The sequence below is a fragment of the Callorhinus ursinus genome, unplaced genomic scaffold (genome assembly GCF_003265705.2).
Source record: "Callorhinus ursinus isolate GAN/ISIS: 27379988/994484 unplaced genomic scaffold, GSC_fseal_2.0 scaffold59, whole genome shotgun sequence".
NCBI classification, from domain to species: domain Eukaryota; kingdom Metazoa; phylum Chordata; class Mammalia; order Carnivora; family Otariidae; genus Callorhinus; species Callorhinus ursinus.
Window position 1 is genome coordinate 3,208,497 of NW_027397121.1, and position 22,053 is coordinate 3,230,549.

Sequence of the window (22,053 nt, forward strand, 5' to 3'; positions counted from 1 at the left end):
TGGCTATTATGAATAACGCTCCATGAACATTCTTGTACCTGTTATGCTCTGCACATTAAGAGCAGTGTAATCTCAGGCAAGTGCGATATTGTGATCTGTAAGAAATATGTTTGGTCTTTGTTCATGGTTTCTGGCTCACAGCTCCCAAAATGCTTGGACTTCCCTGAGTAATAAGAGCAATGGGAACATCTTTTGTCGTAATATTTAGTTTCTTGTCCTCAGTTTCTAAAATGGCTTCAGAGCCATAAGAGTGATGTGGGTGTCTGTTATTCATAACAAGCCCCTTTACACCACACCTGTGTTGGTGTTAATGGGGTGACTTTTGGAAACCTTTTAAGGATGGGGGCTGGTTGTCGGGGGGGCAACCTTTACTAGAAGGTCAGAACTTTCAGTCCCACCCCCCTGATTTCCCTGGGGAGTGGGGGAGAAGAGCTAGAAGTTGAATCAATCATCAATGGCCAATGATTTAATCAATCGTGCCTGTATAATGGAGCCTCCATAAAACCCCGAAAAGAAGGGGTTCAGAGAACTTTCACATGCCACCATGCTGGGCCCCAGACTCCACAAGGACAGAAGTTCCTTTGTTCCTGTGTATATCTTCATCTGACTGTTAATTTGTATCTTTTAATGTTCTGTGTAATAAACGGGTAATGGAGAGATTTAAACAGGTTTCCTGACTACTGTGAGCCACTCTACCAAATTAATCAAACCCAAAGATGGGGTTGTGGGAACCTCTAGTCTATAACCAACTGGCCAAAAGCACAGGTAATAACCTTGGCTTGTGATTGGCATCTGAAGTGGGGGGTGGGGGGCAGTCTTTTGGGACAGAGCCTTTAAGCTGTGGGGTCTGTTGCTGTCTCTATCAGAACTGAGTTGAATTTTAGGATACCCAGCTGGTGTCATGGAGAATTGCTTGGTGGTGTGTAAAGAACCCGCCACCATTCCACCCATACCTTGGAATTATGGGTGAAGAATTCTTTAGCAAGTTACGTAGCTTCTCTGAGCCCCAGTTTCCTCATCTCTGAAATGAGAGAGAGGGAAGATGTCAAGTGTTGACTGTTCTGCTAGGTGATCGTGAGGATTAAATGAGATAACACATGCAAAGTGACCAACACCGCACCTGATATACAGTAGGTGCTTAATAAATGCCATTTCCTCTATCTGTAATCTGTTGGGAGCTGGGAAAGGGGGTCGCAGTATATAATTTCCAGCTGGGATTCTGAGGTCAGAAAGCTATCTCAACAGCAACCACCACCACAACAAAATAATCATAACAACATTGATGACCATTTATTGAGGACTCATGTGGCCGATGCTATGCTATAGAATTTTACTGTCATCTCTACTGTCATCCATAACTGCTCCCTGAGACCCAATTCTCTCTGGCCTTTCAGGCTTCCTAGAGCATCAGGAATGCTGGGGAAACTGAGTCACAGAATAATTTAAAAGATTTGCTCCAAATCATTTATTCATTTGGACTGAGAGTCAAGATATGTCTCTTTTACTTCTTTGCCATCTTGTACGCAGCAGAGGGTCTGGCTCAGGGTGGATGCTCCTATTTGTGGAATAAATAGAAAATGAAGTCTCTCCTGTGCCAAATCCTTCCTTCTAGGCAGGCTTTATCAGAGAATTATGACTGTCCCTCTCTGCACATGATTTTCCCCCTAGAGAGGTCACTGTTGCTGTAAGCAGTCATGCAACAAGCAATGGGGAGCTTTACAGCCACTTCTGGAAGTGAACTGGGTCACCTCATTTGCTCTTGCCCCAAATATGGGAGGACCCCAGCGTCCTGGGCTGATAGGAAACTCCCAGGGATTGATTGTCACATCTGGCCTCTGGCCTGGGATAGGTCCTAACCAGCTCAGTGGCCTGCCTGCCCTCTAAAGCCCTTAGAGAAGGGACTGCCTTCCCTAACTTGGGGGAGGAAGCCTAGGAGAATGGAGGCTGCGCATGCAGTGGGGACAGTGCTGGGATACCTGACTCCAGGGTGGCTATCCCCCATGGCCTGAGTGGCCTCTGGTGGCCTCTCTGGGCCCTGCTTTCCTTGTCTAGGACAGGTCAGGATGAATACAAATTCCTCCCAGGTGCAAGGTGTGCTTTGGAAGCTAGGTAGGGGTAACTGCGCTCCATTTCGGAGAGTTGGGTGTGCAGGCGTTGGGGGTGGGGGGGGGTAGTGGGGGAGTGGGGGAGGCTGCTGCAGCTCAGGCCCTCCGTTAGAGGGCCTACAAAGCTTTCTTCCCTTCCTGCAGCCTTTCAGAGGAGGGGCTACTAATTGCGAGGTGGAGGGCTGCTAATGAGCCCGCCGAGGACCTCCAAGACAGTTCTGATGGCGCTAAAGGGCTTCCCTGAGTTTCCTTAAAAGCCCCAGTGGCAGTGAAGCCTCCATTAGCGGGAGGATTAATCACCAGACAGGTCTTGGTCACCCCCTTTCAAGGTGCCCCCAGCTGCTCTCAGCTGGCCCTCCGGCCTCTGCTGTGCCCTTAGCGTTCAGAGATGCCCCCACCCATGCCCTGCCCTGTCTGATCTCAGATGAGGCAGCTGAGTAGGGAAATGGGCCTCGGGGACATGGGGGGACAGAGGGATGGGGGATGGAGACCTGCGAAACAGGGGCTGGGCCTCTAGGGAGCCATTGCAGAGGTTTCGGGAGACCCCCAGGAGAATGCAAATGATATGCAAAATATGCAAACCATTAGTGATTAGCTGTGGGTCAACAGCTTGGGTCATTTGAGTAATAAGTTGACAGTTCTGTGCTCAAAGCCTCTGATTAGGCCCAGGGGAGGGTTAAGCATTGTGATCTCTGTTGGCCCAGACCAGGACTTCTGACCCCTCAGCTTGCTGGCCCTCCTGGCACCTTCCCAGCCCACCCCTCCCTTCCCCCACTCCTGGAAGTGATAGATTCAGGCAGCCTGAGGCTCAGAGAAACCCCTGTTCAAGCTGCAAACTGCCCCACCCTCTCCAGAGCCCAGGGCAGCCCCTAGTCCTGAGGGGGCCACGCCAGGCTCCAACTCCCCCCTCCCCCTCCCCTTTCAGGGGATGCGAATTCCCTTTCCTCCCCCCACCCCGCCCTTACCCCTCCAGCCACTCTGTCTCCTTTCCGTGCCTGATCCTTGGCTATCCCTACCTCCTGCCTGCCCCTCTCCACCTGTCAGTTATCCGTGACCTTCCCTCAGCGCTCTTGGTGGAAAACTTACCAACTTCAAGGCCGTTGGGACTCAACCCCTCAGTTTGCACCTGGTTCTCATCTAATTGGTTCAGAGGACCCAGCCAGCCCTGGTGGTGGTGGTTGGAGGGGGAATGGGACCTGCTCCATCATCTCACTCCATCTAGAAGACCCATCACTACCAGTCACACCTGCCTCTGAGGGTAGCATGGAGGGCACCCCAAGAGGGCACCCCAAGAAGGCACCTTGTCCCTCTCGCTGCCTCCCACCAGGCCATGCTGGACATGCAGAAGGTTTTTCCATGCTGGCAGGACCCAGGAAGGTTGCATGGCTTTCTGAACACCCCAGCCTGCCTCCAGCACCTATTTGAGGGGGGACAATTCTTCCCGGAGTCTTTGCCATAGTATGGAGAGAGAAGAGAATCAATCTATTTGCGAAGTCCCTGCTATGTGCCTAGCAGTGTCTAGGTATCATAAAATGAAGTAGGGGGCAGTGGAATGGATGTCTTCAGAGAGGCTACCTTAGAGTTCCTTCCTCAATGTGCCCTGCCAGCAAGGCGGGGGGGGTCTGCGAGCCTGGCAGGCCTGAGTAGGGACCTCCACCTCTGGATCTATCTCTGGGAAGGGGAGAGGTCCTGGAGCAGGATGGGGAGAGGAGGCAACCAGGTCCACCTTCAGCCCAGGAGAGGGGGTGCCTAAGACCCATGACACTGGACCCCAAGGTCTGCCCCTCTGTGGTGGCGGACATGGGTAACGAAGGAGAGCAGGATAGCAGGGGGTGTGTCCCCCAACATCCCCATGCTGGCTCCTCCTCTCAGCTCCTCTGCCTGCTCCCTTGGATGCAGACTCCAGGAGGGTGAGCTGAGGTTGGCGTTGTCCTACCTGGGAACACTCGGAGCCAGACATGTTGTTGGGGGTGGCCGTGGTGTTGTTTGTCCCTTATCTGGCCTTGGACCCTTGCCTGCTCCCAGTTTCCTTCATCACTCTCCCGTCGCATCCTAGAAACCAAGGCCAGCAGGTGAAGACGAGGGAACTGGGAGGTCTTGGGCTCAGATCCTCGAGGACAGTTCAGACTTCCCGCATGGAGTTCTCTCATCTGCAAAATGGGAATTTTCCTGCCTGCCTCCTGGGTTGTGGTGAGAACAAGATGGGAATGTTTACATGCTCTGGGGACTTTAAAAAACTATACAAAGCTTAGGTCTTGAGTGCATAGCCTCCCACGAAGATTGCTTTGCAGACTCACAGAGATGTAGAAATCACAGTGTGCTTGTTAATCCTACCTTCTACACCCTGGACTCTGCATTCTGAGAACTCTTCCACATGCCTTCGCTGCTGGGCACTCCCCCTTCCCCCCAGCCTCTGGGATGGAGACCCCCATTTCTCAGCCTTTTCCTCCCCTCCCCATCCAAACCCCCACCCAGCAGTGTCCTTTGTGACATTGCTAGGATGGCTGAGGATCAGACTCCCGCCTCTCAGAGGCCTCTCCAGTGTGTCAGCAGCATCAGCTTTCCAGCACTGCCCCCCTAACCCCTGTGGTGGCCCAGACACCACCCAGACACCACTGTCTGCCCCTGACCTTCAGGCAGTGTCAGGATCCTCTTTCATCCCTCCTACCCACGCCCCCCCACCTCCAGCCCCGGCTGCCTTGCTTGTTGCCAGGCTGTAAGGCTGGCCATCTCTGCAGCCCCGAGGGGGGATCAGGTGTGTAGAAGTGGGGGCCTGGCCCCTCCCTGGGGCCCGAGAGGAATCGAACAGCTTCTTTTCCCTTCTGCAAATCGGCAACCTGAGCCCGCATCTCTCGAACTGGAGCGGAGAAATGTATAGCTGAGAAAGAGCCTGCAGAATGTTTCTGGATTTTGGGCAGCCTGAGGCCCAGGATGCTTCATTGGGCTGAGCCTGAGGCTGGAAAGGATGGGCAAAGAAGGAAAAATAGATAGAGCCTGGATTAGGACACTCAGCTCAGGATCAATTTAAGAGGCACGAACCCCCCCCCCAACAAACAAACACAACCCAGTAATCAAGAGAAATAATATTTTCATGCTATATTTAAAAAAAATTAAAATGAATGCAAAACAAAATCCGTGATTGTCGTGGGAAGAATAATGCGCCCCACCCCCACCAAGGTCTGAGTCCTAATCCCCCAGAACCTGTGAATGTGTTCAATTATATGTCAAAGGGGGATTAGGGCTGCAGATGGAATTTCTACTATTAATTAGCTTGACCTTAAGTGAGGGAGATGAGCCTGGGGTGTCCAGGTGGGACTGCTGTCATCACAAGGGTCCTCAAAAGTGGAAGAAAAAAGCAGACGAGCCTGAATCAGGGAAGAAAATACAATGACAGGAGCAGAGTCAGAGGGACGGATGTGATATATTGTGAAATGATGAAGATTCTGCTGGCTTTGAAGATGGAACGGGGCTATGAGCCACAGAATGCAGGCAGTCTATAGAAGCTGGGAAAAGCAAGAAAGCAGATTTTCCCCTTGTGCTTCCAGAAGTGAATGAAGTCCTGCTGACACCTAGGTTTTTGCTCAGTGAGATTGATGTCAGACTCTGTCCTTATGGAAATGTAAAATAATAAATTTGTATTGTCTTGAGCCACCAAGTTTGCGGTAATTTGATATAGCAATAGGAAACCAATTCAATAATGAGCCAAATATGAACATTTTAAATAAAAAAACAGGGTCAGGAGACTAGGCTCCTGGCAGGGGTATATAGATATGTATATTGAGATCTTGAATATCTGAAATGTCTTTATTCTACCCTCCCTTTGGTTAATAGTTTTGCTGGGTATGCAATTCTAGATAGAAAGCCATGTCCCTCAGCACTTAGAATGCACTGATTCATGGGTTTCTAGCTTCTACTGCTGTGGTTGAAAAATCTGAGTCCATTCTGATTCTTTTTTCTTTGCAGGTGACCTATTTTTTTTTTTAATCCATAAAAGCTTTTAGGATTTCTTTTTTTATCAGTAGTGTTTTGAAATTTTATAATGATGTGGCTTTAGAGAAGTCCTTTTCGGCTCATGGTTCTGGATGATCTCAAGCATGTCTCTTAGTACCGGGAATTTTTCTTGTATTACTTCTTTGCTTATTTTCCTCCCTCTATATTCTCTGTTTTTCCTTTTCTGATACTCGTATAAGACATATGTTGGATCTTCTCAACTGATCTTTGAATGTTCTTATTTTTTCTCTCCCATTTTCCCAACTCTTTGTCTTTTTGTTGTACTTTGTGGGAGATTTCCATAAATTTATTTCTACACTTTTATATTGAAGGCAAGCAGCTATCCTCTTAAATTATTTTTCATTTTTAAGAACACTTGTTTTTTGAATGATTCCTTTTATAGTATTTTATTTTTATTACATTAATACAACACATTCTCATCTCTCTGGAAATAGTTTTTTATTTTTTGGAAATAGTTTTTTTAAAAAGATTTACGTATTTTTAGAGATTGAGAGAGCAAGAGAGAGAGCACGTGAGCGGGGGTGGGGGCAGAGGGAAAAAATCTCAAGCAGACTCCCTGCTGAATGCAGAGCCTGAAGTGGGCCTCAATCTCAGGACCCTGAGATCATGACCTGAGTTGAAATCAAGAGTCTGACACTTAACCTACTGAGCCATCGAGGGGCCCTTCTCTGGAACTAATTTTTATATTGCTTTTTATTTTGTTAGTTTTCATCTGCTTTCTGTGTGGTTTCCATTTTGTCAGATTTCTTTTTTTCTGTTTTTCTGTTTGTTCTTCATCGTTCAATGGAAGACTTTTTGCACACATGTAGTGATCCCTGCTATCTGTTCATACTTAAAAGTGGGTTACTAGGAAATCATTTGACAGCTCCATAGGAACGGCTGTCAACTAGTGAGCCTCATGGATAGGTGATCAGGTGGAGACCTAACTGCTTCATTGGCAGATGCGCAATGTCAGCATATATACAATTTTCTCTTGAGATAGTCAGTTTCTCCAGGGAGAGATTCTCTAGTCTCCTTCTGGGGTATGAACCTGGCTGCTAGCATGCTTAGAACTGAGTAGGGGAACAGAGCTGGAGTCCCACTATTCAGGGTACAGATTTTCATTCACCATCTCTCCCAGTAAAACCCCTACAGTGAGTTGTTTGGTCCCCTAGAAGGTGTCCATGTTGTCATTCCTTGAACCTGTCAATGTGAACATACTTGGAAAGAGGACCTTTGTAGATGTCATTAAGCTAATGATCTTGAGAGGAGGTCATCCTGGAGTATCAAGGTGGGCTCTACATCCAATGACAGGTGTCCCATAAGTGACATGCAGAGAAAAGACGCACAGAGAAGAGGAGGCATCATGTGAGGATAGAAGTAGAGTTTGGAGTTATGTAGTCACAAACCAAGGAACCCCTGGAGCCACTGGAAGTTAGGAGGGCCAAGGAAGGATTCTGTGCTAGAACTTTCGGAGGGAGCACAGCCCTGCTGACGCCTTGATTTCATGCTTCAGACCTCTAGAAGACCTCAAGCCACCCATTTGTGATAAATTTGTATGGCAGCCCTAGGAAACTTATATAGCACCTTACTTCCAGCTGGCCTGTTATCCCTGAGACTAGGGGCCCTTTGGTTCAACCTCTCCTGGGAATAAACCTCCAGGCTTCTGCTGAGTTGGGGACAGGGTAACTGATAGGTCCTAGAGGAGACCCAAGGGCCTAACTGTTCCTACTAGAGACTTTTTTTTTTAAAGATTTTATTTACTTATTTGAGAGAGAGAATGAGATAGAGAAGAGAGAGCATGAGAGGGGGGAGGGTCCAAGGGAGAAGCAGACACCCTGCTGAGCAGGGAGCCCGATGCGGGACTCGATCCTGGGACTCCAGGATCATGACCTGAGCCGAAGGCAGTCGCTTAACCAACTGAGCCACCCAGGTGCCCCCTACTAGAGACTTTTTAAACCAGTCTTCCAGTTTTCATCCTCACTCTTCACTCCCCCCTTCAGTAGTACTTGGTGCTCCAGCCTCCTGTGATGTGAATTGTCCGGCTTCTTGTTGACACAATCCCTCCAGCTTGTGGGGATTTTTACAGTAAAAATGTATGCATGTATGTATTACATGCTACTTTTTACAGTAAAAATCCATTACCACCCAGTCGTCAGCTTTCCGACTTCCAAAATTTCAATGATACCTCTCCTCTCCTATCAATTCTTTTTCACTTCTCTTTTTGAGATTTTTTTTTTTTTTTTTTTTTTTTGCCTTTTAAAAGATCTTTAAGGGGCATCTGGGTGGCTCAGTTGGTTGAGTGTCTGACTCTTGATTTCAGCTCAGGTCATGATCTCAGGGTCATGAGATCCACCCGTGTGGGGCTCTGTGTTCAGTGGGGAGACTGCTTGAGATTATCTCCCTCTCCCTCTGCGCCTCCCCCTGCTTGCACTCTCTCTCTCTCTCTCTCTCTCTGTAAAATAAATAAATAAATCTTTATTAAAAAAAAGATCTTGGGGCGCCTATGTGGCTCAGTCATTGGGTGTCTGCCTTTGGCTTGGCTCAGGTCATGATCCCAAGGTCCTGGGATCGAGCCCCATATCGGGCTCCCTGCTCAGCGGGAAGCCTGCTTCTTCCTCTCCCACTCCCCCTGCTTGTGTTCCCTCCCTCACTGTGTCTCTCTCTGTCAAATAAATAAATAAAATCTTTAAAAAAAGATCTTGAACTGTCATTTAGCAACATTTTAGAAAGGGACAGAGATTAATGTGCACACTCAATTACTTTGTTTAATCAGAAGATTCATATTCTCAATTTTAATTATTTGAGTTTGACTGCCACACATTTTCTAGTTTGCCACAGGCCTCACCGCTCCCTGCAGTGCTACATCTGGTCTGATTTGCACATTTATGTTTCCCACCTGGTTTCCTCCTGTAGGCGTCTACGTTTGTTATCGCTGGTTCAAGTATACCTCCAGAGACCCACAGTGAAGGAGGGGGGATGGGTATTTGGCAGGACAACCTCTAATTGTCCCCACTTAAAAGATCCTAAAACTGGGCTGGAGATGTAGAAAAAATTATATTTACAAGATTGGGGCAGGAGAGGAACTTAAGGATGGCTCATCTTGGCTTGATTGAGTAATTCCTGAGGTGTATAACCTACTGGTTCCTGTTTTATAGCCCCTTTATAGCCCCTGCCTCAGTTTCCCCATTTGCCTAATAGGCCCAATCATCTATGCCCAGTGGAGTGGGGTTGGCATGGTGAGATAAGACATAAAAAGCCTCAACAGAAGGAAAACTGGGAACTTTGCTATTTTCACTTTTATTTGTACTGTTACAAGTTATCTTAATCAGCATTGAATTGATTGCCCTGGAACTAACCACCTGGGCCACCTGGCCCCAGGACATTGTCTGTTGGAAGGAGAGCTCTTGATACTAAGAGTCACGGCTTGGGAGTCCTGCAAATTGGTGTTTCCCAGCTGAGAGACCCAAACACCCTCCTCTGGGTTCCTCAGCAGTCCCCACATCAATATCAAGGGGTGTAGGGATCTTTCAGCTAGGAAGACACAGAAAGCAGGAAGAGGGATCCTGGGAGGAGCTGAGATGCGGGGGTGGTTGAGGCCAACGTCTTAGCTCAGGGCTCTGTGGTGAGCTTTGAAGGGGACGCTGAGCAGGTGCCGTGTGGGGGAGGGGAGAGGGAGGCGGATCGGGCTGCCGTTCTCCAGTAAGGACCGACTAAGCATTGGTGAAGTGGTCAACCGCTCCTCCTCCTCCCACCCGTTTCCTGCTCCCTAAAGCCCCAGGGGACACGGTGGAGGAGTTCTGATCAGTGGGGGCTGTTGGTTGGATTGAGTTGAATGCCTGCATCCCAACCATCTCTGTCTTCCCAGGAGAATGGAATCCAGGGGAATGGACTCCAGTATTTCAGGCCATAACCGCTCTCTGCCCATCAGCCAGGGGCAGCCACTTCCTCGCCAGCCGCCAGGACCATGAGGCTGTTCCTGGGCAAGAGGAGGCGAGGGCAAAAGCAGAATCTGACAGCCCCAAAGCCCGGCCACCTCTTCCTCTTCTCTTCCCCTCTCCCCTGCTCCTGCCTTTCCCTTGCCATGCCGCAGGAAGCACCAGACACAATCAGCAACTTTCATTTTTTTTAAAAATAAAAAAGCACTTTAGGGCTTTTACAGAGGAGCCTGCAGCCCATTAAGACACAAATTAAATCTTTGTGGGAATAGGCAGAGTGCAGATTCCCAGTGTGAGGATGCCCCCTCCCTGCTAGGGCTGCCCCCAGCCCTGGGCTTCCACCAGCCCTGGCCCCCCCTTCCCTCCCTGCAGGATTTAAAGTGCATCTTAGGGGTTGAAGGAAAACTACTCAGTCTTGGCATTGAGTAGGTCTTAGGGCAGGGCTAGAGTGGGGTAGGAGGAGGGAGAAAGGAGCAGGTGAGGGAGTGGAAGAGTAGGCAGGGAGGGCAGAGGCAGGGAAGGGGGACACTCGGCCAGACGCCCCACGCGTTGTCTTCTCTGGCGCTCTTGTCAAGTGTAGCAAGGAACTACTATTGTTGTCCCCCATTTTACAGACAGGAAAACTGAGCCTCTGAGAAGTTCGGTAACATGGCCAAGGTCATGCCAGCTGGGATTTGAGTCTCCTTTTGGAGGCTTGGGGAGGAGAAAAGGGGGAGAGAGATACATGCACACTGTTCCCCCTTCCTTCACCCGCCCCCACCTCACTCCCCTCCCCAGCATTTCTCTGCAGTCTGTCCGTGACTCAGGAGGAGGAAATCCTTCTCATCCTTGCACTTTCCTGGGAATGGTCACTCTTGAGGGTCCCCCAGAGAGGTGTGCTTTATTTGGGCCATGCAGCAGAGCACATACAGCCCCCGTGGCTGGGTGGGTGTCGGATGAGGGACCGTTAGCCAGTCTACCCAATCAACCTGTTGGGAGCCACGCCAGGCCGAGGTTTGGTCATCTGATTTGGACAAAGGGGGACAGGCAAAGGCTGAAAGGGCCTTGGGCCTGGCAGACGCCACAGTGGAGAGGGTTGAGAGCCAGTGGGGGAGAAAGAAGGGGAGTGGGGCTTTCTGAGAGATGCGCTGGGTGCCCTTGCCTTCCTCACCCTTGTGCTGCTGGCCTGTCACTCATTCACTCAACACATGTTTATTTAGCACCTGGTATGCAGCTTGCGGCGGGTGGGGGGGCGGCGCTAAGTGCTTCGGTTAGGGAGCAATAAGAATGAGAATAATGCCCTACTTCATCTTTCTGAGGAACACTTTTTCCCCACAATTTTAACATTTCCGAAATCAGGATAAGTCTTTCAAGCAATGAATTTTAGTTATTTGCAGCAGTGTTTTACTTCTCTTAGAGGTACATGAAGTCATGGTGCCTCCAAACCATGACAGCTTAGATCTGATGAAATTTGGGGTAATAGCTACACTTACAGTACTTCCTATGGGCCAAGCACTGTTCTAACTGCTCGGTCTGTGGTAGCACACTAGGCCTTCCCAACCACGGCCCAGGTCAGAATCCTTGCTATTCCCAACTTAGAGATGGGAAAACTGAGGCACAGTGAGGTGAACTTTCCTTTCCCCTTCAAGGCAGGGATAGTCCCATCAGGTGCCTTATGAACACCAATGCTAGGCTTGTTACCACAGCAGAGCTGGGTGCAGGGCAACAAAGAAAACTCCAGAAGGGGAGGCCCACCCTGGAAACATCCCACCCAGAGCTGACTGTGGGGGCCCTCCCAGGCCCTCCCATTTAGCTGAAGAGTAATGCTCCCCTACCCCAGTTCGGCTTTCCCTGCCCCCCACTCCCCATTCCCCTCTCCTCTGTGAGTGGTGATAGGGGTTAATCACGGATGCAACCGTCATTCCTATCAGCCCCACAACCACCAGCTCGGTCCAGGCCACAGGGAAGGGGAATGATGGGATGGAGAGTGGGAAGCTGCAGAGAAACTCAGAGCTGGACATGGGGCATCTCAGCATCCCTGGCCCCTTCCTGGAGGATACACTGGACATTCCTCCGGACTTGGAACTCTCCTTTTCCTGGTCTGTCTCAGGCTGGGAAGGCACCTGCTGATAGGGAAGGTTTACAGCAGGGAGGAGAAAAGGGAGAGAAATTACCAGAAATCCTGCTGCCGCCTTTACCATGCATGCTCCAAAGCTGGCCAAAAGTCAGGTTGGGAAGCAGAGGGCCTGTGGGCACCCCCCAGCCCCCCGGGACCCTAGGCAAATCTCTGTGCCTTTCTAGACCATGCCGATGCTCCAGGCCTCTGTGCCCCTTATGGCCTCTCTCTCCTGCCTATGCCCCTCATCCTGTTCAGTCCTACCCGTTCCCCAGCCTGACTCTGCCAAGTACTGGGAAATGAAGACCTCACCTGCCAAGAGGGGCTGGGGGCGGGGCGCGGCCCACAGGCCCTGCCAGCAACCAGGAGCTGTCAGGCTGGCGGCTTTCTCTAGCTGGAGCTGGTGGTAATTAATTAGCCCGTCCAGAAGCCCAAGGCAGTGGTCGGCAGCTTCTCGCAGACAGAGACTACAGCAACTCCAACTGGGTTAAAGCCTGGGGAGGCCCTGCCAAACTCAGCCACGTGGACCCTGGATCCCTGCAGTCTGAGAGGGGCGGGGGGGAGCGGTCGGGGCATCTTCATAAGCCTGGTGTGTATCATACTTGTTTACTGATTCAACCAACACTCTTGAGCACCTGCTCTGTGTCTCGGGTCTGAAAGCAGAGCCTGAGCCAGGCATTCAGATATACGTGGTTCATTAAGGGGTCCTTGCTTTTCTGGAGCCCCTTGTAGAGGAGGGAGCTGTCTTAGTCTGCTTGAGCTGCTATAACAGAATATCACAAGACTGGGCGACTTAAACAGCAGACATTTATTTCCCACACTTCTGGAGGCTGAGAAGTCCAAGATCAAGGTGCTGACTGATTTGGTATCTGATAGGAACCGTCTTCTTGGCTTGCAGATGTCCACCTTCTCGCCGTGTATTGACATGGCCTTTCTTCTGTGCACACTCCTGGAGAGAGAAATGTCTCTCCTCTTCTGCTTATAAAGGCACAAATCCTATTATGAAGGTCCCACTCTCATGAATGAATCTAAGCCTAATTACCTCTCAAAAGTTCCACTTCCAAATACCATCACATTGGGAATTAGGGCTTCAACATAAGAATTTTGGGGGGACAGTGATAGTCTGTAGCAGGAGCTGAGCAAGGATGTGGTCTCTGCTAACAGCTTAGCCTGATCTGCAGGAGGCTCTGGGGCATAGACGGCCCCACAAAGTTGTCTCCCCCTTTGAGAAGAGGGCCAGCCCTTTTACCCGCACCCCCCCCATCAATTTGTCACTGGCCATGGGTTAATGACTAACTATAGGGGATGAGTGACCTTCAGGACAAGGTGCTTCCCATCAGCAGAGAGAGATACTCCAGCAAAGGGGCAGCTGGGAGCCCTTAGCAGCCAACGTCCCCAGCAGCTGAGAAACAGTGTGTGTGCCTTAGGGCAGGGGATCTGGGCAAGGCATCCGCAGGTTCTACCACACCAGTGGTTCTCAGAGTGTGGTCTCTAGACCAACAGTGTCGGCACCATGGGAAATGAACATTGTCAAGCCTGATTCTAGGGACCCTAAATCAGAAGCTCTGGGGATGGAGCCCAGCAAGCTCTGTTTTCATCAGTCTCCTGGTAAATCTGATGCCTGCTTACTTTGCAGAACATTTAACTACCAGGTCCATGGTGAACAATGCCGTCACCATCCCACTGTTCATGGGACTTAGAGTTCAGTGTGGCTAGACCAGCGGGGCGCATGTGGGTCTCTTTGTGGGTTTGTGGGCCCAGATCTGTGGCTGGTCGCTCAGCTGGTTTGACCAGTTTCCTGGCAGTGGTGCTGCTTCCCACCATTCCCCATAGACCTTTGTCCTCGGAGCCCTCTATGACCCTCATTACACCCAAGGAAGAGTGCCCTTCCGGCCTCATCCCACCATGGCACCACTATAAAGGGAGGCCATTCATAGTCAACCAGCATGTACTGAGTCTCTTCTGGGCTCTCTCTCATAAGCTATTTTATTCGATCCCTTCCTACAGCATCCTGTATTGTAGATATTAGTATCCCCGTTTTAGAGCTGAGAAAACTATGGGTCAGTATAACTTGTTAATAAAAGGTTGAGAACATGGACTTCTCTTTTCCAAGCTGAGCATGTATTCTGTTATAAACAACTTTGGCAGAGTCAGAAGAGTGGTTGCCCTGGGTGGGAGTGGGGGTGAGATGGGGTACCCAGGGTCTTCTGTGGCACAGGAAGGGCCATATCTTGATTTGGGTGGTGGTAATACCCATGTATGCCTAGGTAAAAAGTCCCTGAGCTTTACACTTAAGATTTACCCTGTTTACTGTTTGTATGTTATACCTCATTTTAAATAATGCAAAAATAAAAGCCCTAAACAGTCACAAAAAAACCCACAAAATGCTATATGACCTCACTTATGTGAGGTATCAGGAGTGGTTAAACTCATAGCAACAGAAAGTAAACAGTGGTTGGCAGAGGGAAAGGGGGGTTGTTGAGTTTCCATTATACAAGATGAAGACATTCTAGAGGTCGTTTGTACAATAATGTGAATATACCTAACACTATTGAAGTGGAAGAAAGACATTTCTCTCTCCAGGAGCATGCACAACCAGGGATTGGCCCCCTGAACTAACTGGCTAGAACTTTGGATGTTTTGGATGTTTGAAGTCAGAGGAAGCAAGCCTTCCCATTTGGTTCTTGAACTCTCTCCTATAACGTCCTTGCTAGGTGATTTCCAGCTGGTGCCTAAACATCTTCTGGTGACAAGGCACTCACTCCACCCACACATAAAACAAAAGTAGTCACACCACATAATGCTGGATCCTGAGAAGATGCAGATGTGCACAGAGTAGAAGGTATGTTCTTCTTTGCATAGGAACTCTCTAGTTGTATGCTGCTCATATCTCTGCCCTTTGGTTTCTGTTCTAGGTTTTAGGGCCATAGAAAATGAGTGACATATTGCACAGGACCACCCTTTGCTTCGTGTTTTGGTTTTGGCTCCATACATTTCGTATTTGATTTCTTCCCCACTAGCCACATATTTCCAATGTCAGGCGTACAGGGCACACTCAGATGGGCTTTGGCCCTCTGACTCTGTCCTGTTGTGTCCCTTTGCTGAATGGATAGAAGGATGAATGTCATTCCTGCACCAGGACAGCTAGCAATAAGGCAACTATAGGGCGCCTGGGTGGCTCAGTCGGTTAAGCATCTGCCTTTGGCTCAGGTCATGATCCCAGGGTCCTGGGATCGAGCCCTGCATCGGGCTCCATGCTCATCAGGGAGTCTGCTTCTCCTTCTCTCTCTGCTGCTTCCCCCCTGCTTGTGCTCTCTCTGTCAAATAAATAAATAAAATCTTAAAAACAAACAAACAAACGCTAAACCCATGGTTCCCTTACCTAGCTTCCCCTGAGCTAGATCCCATAAATGCCCACGGCCACTCTGGCACCATCCAACAGGAGGGGAAAAGTGTGAGGAAGGGGAAGTCACAGTGGAAAGAGAAGGGGATCTTAACTGGTTAGGATTAAAATATCTGTATTTGCAGATTTTACAAAGCCGTATGACCGTGTGAACATTTTTTGCCAACTCCCCTCTGAGAATCTTGGAAGGGACCTATTTCAGTGAGGGGCCCCGGAGCAGAAGCTATATCTGCACCATGGTGAGTGCGTCCATGTCTGTGGGCTCTGGGTCGCCAGGGGGCGGGGTAGCCTGGCAGGATTTTGAGGACCCTGACCATCCATCCTGCCTCCTTCCACCCCCAGGCTTCTCTTTTGCTGGTTCAATATGGCCAGTGCCTCCTATGGTTCCTCAAAGACAGGTCCCAGGTCCTTCTCTGACCTAGTGTCAGTTTGTCTCCATCCCTTTAGAAGGGTCCACAACTGAGGGGCAGGCTGCTGATGCCACCTGCCAGAGTGGGCCATCCAGGTCTGCACACCCTTGGTTCCCTCACATGGCCTTGGGGCCAGGGTGTCCCAACCAAGCACTGCTACATCCTCCAGTAAATGATTACTTTAGGAACTATTTCCGCGTGCTTTGTCTGCGCCAGGCCCCGAGGTGGGCCTGGAGATCCAGAGACACAAGAGGAGGGTCCCTGTTCTAGGGGAGTTCATACCCTCAGCTCACAGAGCTGTGGCTGTAAAGTTACGACTCTGGCCCCATCTTGTTCCCACAGAGTCAGCTTTTAGCCCCAGTCGCAGGGCCTTCTGCAGATCCTTGACTCAATTTCATCTTTTTTTTTTTTTTTTGACTCAATTTCATCTTATTAGATTTGCTTCACTTGGCCATTCTGCCAAAATCATTTTGGATCTTGCTTCTGTCATGCCTTGTCCTCTCTCTTTCCCTCACGGCTTCGGGTTGTCCATGAATGTGATAAGCCCGTCTGTTATGTCTTCATTACAGTCCGGGGTAACAGCGTTCGACCGCCCGGGACCAGGACAGAGCCCAGAGGCATGAGAAGTTTCCCTCCAGGTGGACACATATTCCTTAATCAGCACCCTTTGGGGACAGTGTTCAATCCACCTAATTACACGATCACCCAGCCGTATTTGTCCATCTTGTTCACAAGGACATCATAAGACGTCTTGTCACATTCCTCAGTCAAGTCCAGACGCTACGTCTGACACAGTTTCCTTTCTGTCAATCTGGCAACCCTGTCAGGAACAGAAGAGTGGATTCTGTTCTCCAGCCACAGATGCCACACTTAAAAAAAAAACACAAAAAAAACCCAAAAACTTTTTACTGAAGCATGTATTCAGAAACGGCCCCAAATCATAAACGGACAGCACCCAGTTGAAGACACGGAATAATGCTGGCCCCCTGAAGCCCCCTCATTGCTCCTAGCCACTGCCCCCTGCCAAGAGTAATCCTCTCGTAACTTCTCACATCACAGATTAGCTTCTCCTATTGTGAAATTTGTGTAAATGAATCATGGAGGACCTATGCTTTTGTACCTGGTTTCTTTTGCCCAACATTATCCGTGAGACTCGCCCATATTGTATGTGGTTGTGGATGTTCATTCTCATGGATGCATACTATTTCCTTACACAAAGACAGCACCATTTACTTACCTATCCTACTGTTGATGATTAGAGTTGCTTCCAGTTGAGGCGATTATGAATAGCACTGCTATGAACATTCTGTTATTTATAATTTAGTGCACATATGTGTTCGTATTTTGAGTCTATCCCCAGGCACAGAATCTCCGGGTCATGATGCATGCGTTTTATAGATTTTGCCAAACAGTTTGGGAAAGTGGTTGTATCATTTCATACTCCCACCAAAAATATATGAACATTCTCACCAACATTTGGTTTGTCGATCTTTTTAATTTTATCCCTTCTGTGGGAGTGATGTGGTATCTCTTTGAATTTGCATTTCCCCGATGCCTAATGATGTGGAGCATCTTTTCTTGTGCTTGTTGGCCATTTGGATGGCCTCTTTGGTGAAGTGTCTGTATAAATATTTTGCTCATTTTTCTATTGGGTTGTCTGCCTTTTTCTTATTTTTTTTTAAAGATTTTCTTTATTTATTTGAGAGAGAGAATGAGAGAGAGAGAGCACATGAGAGGGGGGGAGGGTCAGAGGGAGAAGCAGACTCCCTGCTGAGCAGGGAGCCCGATGCGGGACTTGATCCTGGGACTCCAAGACCATGACCTGAGCTGAAGGCAGTTGCCCAACCAACTGAGCTACCCAGGCACCCCTGCCTTTTTCTTATTGATTCGTAGTAGTTTCTTTTTTATATTCTGGATGTGCACTGACTCTGCTCTTAACTTCAGCCAATTATTTTTGCAAATGAGTGTATTTGATCCTCGGAGACAACTGGGAGGGAGTGATTGTCCCTTTAAGAAACACGAGAAGCCACACCGCCAAGGGGCTGGTGATTCCTGTTGTCATTGTTCGTAACCGGGTCTCCACGTTGCTTTTGAAAAGTGGTGAGGCTGTGTGGGAGAGGAGAAGATCCAGGAACCACATGTGGAAGGGAACAGGGCAGAAGGCTCACCCCAATTGCCTTGCTGGGGGACTCTGAGGGTCCTTGTCAGAAACTCTGAGTGTGGGTACTGGCCTGACCACTAGCCTTTTTGGGGATCTATCCTCTCCTCCACAAAATACAGATAATACCCATTTCACAGGGTTTTCTCAGGTTAAATGAGAAAGCAGTTTATTGGGGTACCCGAGTGGTGCAGTCGGTTAAGTGTCTGACTCTTGGTTCCGGCTCAGGTAGTGATCTCAGGCTCATCAGATTGAGCCCCACATATGGCCACACTCAGCATGGAGTCTGCTTGAGATTCTTGCCCTCTCCCTCTGCTCCTCCCCCCACCCATGCACACACTCTCTAAAATACATACATACATAAAATACTTTTTTTAAAAAGAGAGAAAGCAGTTTATCAAATGTAATACTCCATGTAAATGCCATATACATCTTGCAGTTGGGAGAACTCCACGAGTCTGGCTTAATATAGGAGCTGCTCGATAAATATGCATTGTTGAGTGCCTGTTGTATACCAAGTTGGCAATCTGGTGGCAAAGAGGCGCTGACATTAGACTACTTGGGTTCAAATGCCAGTTCCACCACTCACTGGCAATGCATCAGTACTCAAGTTAATTAGCATCTTTGTGCTTCACTTTCCTTATCTATAAAAGAGGAATAGGGTAGTACCTAACTACATAGCATCAATGTGTGAATTAAATGAGATGATTTATGTAAAGACTGGTACCAGGCTCATAGAAGGCACATAAATATTAACTATTACTATTATGATTAGGAGTTTACATATGTCATCGCACATTTTCATCCCAAAAAAGCCAGGCGTGCATTATCATCTCCATTTTATAGATAAGGAGAGGTTAAGTGAATTGCCAAAGTCACATACCCTGTAAGTACCAGCACTGGGATTTGAACCCAGGCCTTTATGGGTATGCTGCAGTCCCATGCATCTAACTCAACTGCCGTCCAGCTCATCTTTGTCCATCATATTTCCAAAGACACTTGGAAAACCCTCGTCAAATGTCTCCCTGGATATTCAGGGTTGGGGGAAGAGGGGCCTGAGCCTCTGGATGTGGTCATAGGGTAGGCTGAGCGTGCTAGGCCTGGTGTGCAGGGAGGGGCTGAGAGGGTGAGGTTGGTGAGTCCAGGAGCACTGCGCTGCAGAGGCAACAGGGCTGGGAGTCCGCAATGGGGCCTCTTCTGAGCCCCAGGCCAGGCAGTGGGGATAGCCCCAGAGCTTTTTGTAATGAGTCTGCTACACAGCTGGACAGAGACTTATGACTTCTGGTGGCTGGGCCGCCTCCTCCCACTGGTCCTCCTCGGTTATTTATCACAGTTGTCCCTCTGGAGAGGCAGGGACATTGCTTACATTGTCCAGAACAGGGAACGCAATAAAACCAGAGCTACAGGGGGCCCTGAGCCTTGTCCCCTTTATTGAGGGCGGGAGGGGGCTGCGGGGCTGTCCTGGTGGGGGGTGGGGCAAGGCGCTAGCAACAATGTCGACCTGAGTCCGGCTTCCAGGGAGGGCTCCGGCAGCATCTCCAAGACCACAGTGATGGACATCACCCTCTCTGCCACAGCTAAGCTGGCATGCACAGGATCACTAAGCACCCCAGCACCCACTCGTGGTATCACCCCTCCCACCGCCCCGGGCACTGAGGCCACCGGTAAGACTAACATCATCTCTGGTGACCTCACCCTCATGCTGCCGCAGACAGAGTCACCGCCACCATCACCAACAGGAAGGGAATTACCAGCCTGGCTTCATTACCCACTCACGCTTGGCTCCGAGAAACAAGGTAATCAGAAAGTGTATGGCCGTTTCCACCTCTGCCCCTGAGTTCGGCTGCCGTCGGGGACCTCTGCGGCTCCTGGAAGAAGTAGTCCTTCTTGTCTGGCTTCCTGGGTTCTACAGACAGAGTGGGGTCATGAGAGGAGCTTAGCTCTAGACTGACTTGACCTTGAACTCGTCTGTGTCACTGACCAGATGAGAGGCCCAGAGCTGGTAAGATGCTTCCCAGTGCCTCAGTAGCCTTATCTGCAAAGAAAGGGCAGTAAAATTCACCTCGCTGGCGGGGAGAGCTGCAGGGATACTGCAGGGATAACAAAGTGCCCCTTATCACCACTATCGGAGATCCGTACACAGCACATGAACTGATTATCAAAAATATCATTATTCCCGGGTGAGACTGCTCTCCTGGCCGCCCAGGTCCCCAAATAGCGGGCTCCTCCTGTCTGCCCAGAGCATCTCCTGGACCTCCCTGCCAGGCCATACAGCCCAGGACAGTGGCTTCTCTCTCCACCTCCTGCTGCCTGACCCAGTTGCTGCGAAAGCCCAGGTTTCTCACCGAGCAGAGGCAGCAGTCACATCTCCAGGTCTCACCGTCCTATTAGAACAACATCAGTGTAAACATTAGTTATTCACAAACCCAATTACATTTTGATTGCTCTGACCCAACTGAGATTGGGGTTACTCTCAATCCACATTTATTTTTTGGCACAAGCTTCCTAAGGTGCGGGGAGAGGAAAACAAGCTCTCTCCTTCCCCGCTATACCAGGCAGGAACCTTCTCCTGGGTTCCCTCATTCCCTCTCTGTCTTGGCTCCAGAATGCAGTCATACCTGGGCACTCTGCCATGGAATGGAGGGGGGGGGGGGGGTGGGGCAGGGGGGGGGGGGAGCCCAGACAGCTTGGGAATGTCAGTCAGAAGGAAGGGAAAGCCTGCCACAGGGAAGGGGGAGGAGGAGACACAACGGGGGACATGGGAGTGTCTTTGGCTGTGTTTGGGGTGGGGGGTGGCAAGCTGCTTCCCAGCACCTGGGACACCGTGCTCCCACATTCTAGGCTGAGCCCTTCCTGAACACGTCCCAACTTGAGCTCTGGGTCTTCCCCCCAAAACCTGCTTCTCCCCAGGCCTTCTCCATCCCTGTAAATCCCTCCAGTTGCTTGGGCCAGAAACTCACTCCAATCCATTAGCAGATCTTGTTGGCTCTACTCAAAATATGTCAAGAATGTGGCTGTTTCTCACGGCCTCCTTGACTCCCAACCCTGGTCCAAGCCACCATGGTCTCTTGCCTGGCTGACTGTCCTAGTCCCCTAAGTGGTGTCCCCTTCCTCTATGGTCTATTCTCAACACAGCCACCAAAGCGGCCCTTCTAAATGTGTTGCTGACCAAATCATTTCCCTGCTCAGAAAGCTGTGGTGGCTCCCTGTTTCACTCAGAGTAAAAGCCGAAGTCTTAGGTGCCTGGCCTCCTGCCTCCTCTCTGACCTTGTCTCTATTATTCTCCTCTCACTCGCTCTGCTCCAGCCACAGAGATACCAAGCCCAGTCCTGTCTCCAGCTTTGCGCTCGCTATGCCCGGGAAAACTTCCTCCCAGATATCTCCATGGCCTGATCCTTCATCTCCTCCAGACCTCTGTTCCAACGTCACCTCATCAATGAAGCCATCTCTAGCCGTCAGGTCCCTACAGGAAACAGATGGCTCACTCAAATTCAGATCCTTTAAGCAGGGTTTACAGAGACGTGGGCAGGGGGTCTGGAAACCACAGGGATGGTGCAGGGGCCCTAGGCTATGCACAGTGAGGAGCTGTGACCACCCCAAGGCCAGATGACTGGGTGGGGCGGTTGGATTGGAGGGAGGCAGCCAGCCTACATACTCTCCCCTTCCTTCGGATCTCCTGTGGGGCTCCCCATTGGCCACACGTAGCAGAAGCCAGAGAGCAGGGTGACGCAGTCCACGTGGGTCAGCCTCCTGGGGCACAGGACGGGCTGGAGGGTAGAGAAGGGTAAAGAGCGTGTCTGGAGATGCGAAGGGAAGATGGTCAGGTCAACACTCATGACAGCACGACTTAAATATGTATCACTCCCCGCACTCCGTCCCTCTTCCCGCTTCTTTTTCTGTATCCCACAGATCACCTTCTAAAACACCATGGAATTTTTGTTTGTCTTTACTCAT

General features: G+C 49.8%; 1 long non-coding RNA gene across 1 annotated transcript; it reads right to left on the bottom strand.

The window, feature by feature from the left end:
- Positions 1-1,451: 1,451 nt before the first annotated feature.
- Positions 1,452-4,534, bottom strand: LOC141371184 (uncharacterized). Its single transcript, XR_012375936.1, has 3 exons — positions 4,440-4,534; positions 4,042-4,157; positions 1,452-1,555 (listed from the first exon to the last, which is right to left on the bottom strand). It is a non-coding gene; the product is annotated as an uncharacterized lncRNA (long non-coding RNA).
- Between the last annotated feature and the right edge of the window lie 17,519 nt (positions 4,535-22,053).